Here is a 3,447-nt window from a genome sequence, read left to right as displayed (position 1 = left end):
GGTGATGACCTGACCAGGTTAGGGAAGGTAAGTGGCAATGGCTTATTTAACTAAATCCTGATGGGCATCGAGCCCCACCTCCCCTTACTCTGCCTCCACAAGGCTGGTCTTCACTTCACGCCTCATAGTCATTCTCTGGCCAGACAGCTCCTCACGCCCTCACTTGACCCATCCAACACTGAGATTCGCCCTCACCTTAAACCAATGACACACCTATCCCTCCCTCCCATTCACACAACACATTCATAGAGTCATAGTCATAGTCATTGAGGTTTACAGCACTGAAAAAGGCCCTTCAGCCCATCGAGTCTGCACTGGTCAAACAGGTACCTAACTATTCTAATCCCATTTTCCAGCATTAGGCCCATGGCCTTGTATACCATAGCATCTCAAGTGCACATCCAAATACTTCTTCAATGTTATGAGGGTTTCTGCCTCTCTCACCCTTTCAGGCTGTGAGTTCCAGATTCCCACCACCCTCTGGGTGAAAAGATTCTTCCTCACATCCCCTCTAAACCTCCTGCCCCTTCCCATAAATCTCTGCCCCCTGGTTATTGATCCCTCTACCAAGGGGAAAAGTTCCTTCCTGTCTACCCTAACTATGCCCCTCATAATTTTATACACCTCAATCATGTCCCCCCTCAATCTCCTCTGCTCCAGGGAAAATAACCCCAGTCTATCCAATCTCTCCTCATAACTAAAACTCTCCAGCCCAGGCAACATCCTGGTAAATCTCCTCTGCACACTCTCTAGTACCATCACACCCTTCCTATAATGCAGATTCCAGAACTGCTCGCAATACTCTAGCTGTGGCCTAACCAGCGTTTTATACAGTGAACTTCACATATTCTCTCTCTCTCTCCTTGCACAGGGTCAGTGCTGAGGGAGCACCGCACTGTCATAGGGTCAGTACTGAGAGAGCGCTGGACTGTCGGAGGGTCAGTACTGAGAGAGCGCTGGACTGTCGGAGGGTCAGTACTGAGGGAGGGCAGCACTGTCGGAGGGTCAGTACTGAGAGAGCACTGGACTGTCGGAGGGTCAGTACTGAGGGAGTGCTGCACTGTCATAGGGTCAGTACTGAGGAAGTGCTTTACTATCGGACTTTCTTTACTATTGGACTTTCAGTAATGAGGGTGTTCTGCATTGTCAAAGGTTCAGTACAGAGGGAGAGTCACACTGTTGCAGAAACAGTACTGAGGATGTGCTGCACTGTCAGTGTGTCAGTTGCTGAGGCAGTGCCACACTATTGGTTGGTCAGTACTGAGGGTGTCCTGCATTGTCAGAGGGTCAGTACTGAAGGAATGTCGCGTTGTCGGAGGTTCTGTACTGAAGGAGCGCTGCACTGTCAGAGGGTCAGTACTGAGGGAGTGCCGCACTGTCGGAGGGTCAGTACTGAGGGACTGCTGCACTGTCAGAGGGTCAGTACTGAGGGAGTGCTGCACTGTCAGAGGGTCAGTACTGAGGGAGTGCTGCACTGTCAGAGGGTCAGTACTGAGGGAGCACCGCATTGTCGGAGGGTCAGTACTGAGGGGGTGATGCACTGTCAGAGGGTCAGTACTGAGGGACTGCTGCACTGTCAGAGGGTCAGTACTGGAGGAGTGCTGCACTGTTAAAGGGTCAGTACTGGAGGAGTGCTGCACTGTTAGAGGGTCAGTACTGAGAGAGTGCTGCACTGTCGGAGGGTCAGTACTGAGGGAGTGCTGCACTGTCAGAGGGTCAGTACTGAGGGAGTGCTGCACTGTCAGAGGGTCAGTACTGAGGGAGCACCGCATTGTCGGAGGGTCAGTACTGAGGGGGTGATGCACTGTCAGAGGGTCAGTACTGAGGGACTGCTGCACTGTCAGAGGGTCAGTACTGGAGGAGTGCTGCACTGTCAGAGGGTCAGTACTGAGGGAGTGCTGCACTGTTAAAGGGTCAGTACTGAGGGAGTGCCGCACTGTTAGAGGGTCAGTACTGAGGGAGTGCCGCACTGTCGGAGGGTCAGTACTGAGGGAGTGCCGCACTGTCAGGTGGTCAGTACTGAGGGAGTGCTGCACTGTCGGAGGGTCAGTACTGAGGGAGTGCTGCACTGTCAGAGGGTCAGTACTGAGGGAGTGCTGCACTGTCAGAGGGTCAGTACTGAGGGACTGCTGCACTGTCAGAGGGTCAGTACTGGAGGAGTGCTGCACTGTTAAAGGGTCAGTACTGGAGGAGTGCTGCACTGTTAGAGGGTCAGTACTGAGGGAGTGCAGCACTGTCAGAGGGTCAGTACTGAGGGAGTGTAGCACTGTCGGAGGGTCAGTACTGAGGGAGTGCTGCACTGTCAGAGGGTCAGTACTGAGGGAGTGCTGCACTGTCAGAGGGTCAGTACTGAGGGAGCACCGCATTGTCGGAGGGTCAGTACTGAGGGGGTGATGCACTGTCAGAGGGTCAGTACTGAGGGACTGCTGCACTGTCAGAGGGTCAGTACTGGAGGAGTGCTGCACTGTCAGAGGGTCAGTACTGAGGGAGTGCTGCACTGTTAAAGGGTCAGTACTGAGGGAGTGCCGCACTGTTAGAGGGTCAGTACTGAGGGAGTGCCGCACTGTCGGGTGGTCAGTACTGAGGGAGTGCTGCACTGTTGGAGGGTCAGTTCTGACGGAGATCTGCACTGTCAGAGGGTCAGTACTGAGGGAGTGCTGCACTGTTGGAGGGTCAGTACTGAGGGAGTGCTGCACTGTCGGAGAGTCGGGTCCAAGCAGGTGTTGTGGAGAGCAGCTAGACTAGAATATCTGTCCATAGGAGTCACCCAGTCTCAGATACCGCCTGTAATCATAGCAATCGGCTAACCCCAGCAACAGCCTGCTTAAAGCCTGTGACCTTCGCCCTCTGCAAGGTCAGTGCCACAATGGACATTTACTCTCTGATGTCTTCTCGTTGTTGGAATTTCCTCCCCCCTCTTTGACTAAGTGCACAGTTAGCAAGCCCCCTCCCGAATCTCCCTGTGCCTGCCAGGAGAATAAACAACTCCTCTGTTAATAAATGATTTTCACGGCAGCTCCGATGGGAGTCCACATAAAATTCTCAGCTCCAGTATTTCCCTGGGACCTACATAGAGGGGGGTGGACTCCACAGAGGGGTTTAGGGAGATGGTGGTGCTGTGGTATTACCCCTGCATTTCTAATCCAGCAGCCCAGGCTAATGCACTGGGGACACAGGTTCGCTTCCCCCCACAGCCGCTGGTAAAATTCCATTAATAAATCTGGAATAGAAAACTAGTCTCAGTAATGGTGACCATGAGCCTATCATCGATTGTTGTAAAAACCCCATCTGGTTCACTCATGCCCTTTAGGGAAGGAAATCTACCATCCTTACCCATTCTGGCCCTACACGTGACTCCTGACCCACAGCGATGTGGGGCAGAGTATTACACCCTGCAGACAAAGGGGAGAAATTTGCGCTGAGCGGGTGGGTGTGCGTCTGACACGC

This window comes from Carcharodon carcharias (genome assembly GCF_017639515.1).
Source record: "Carcharodon carcharias isolate sCarCar2 chromosome 33 unlocalized genomic scaffold, sCarCar2.pri SUPER_33_unloc_6, whole genome shotgun sequence".
NCBI classification, from domain to species: Eukaryota; Metazoa; Chordata; class Chondrichthyes; order Lamniformes; family Lamnidae; genus Carcharodon; species Carcharodon carcharias.
This window is presented reverse-complemented; position numbering follows the sequence as displayed.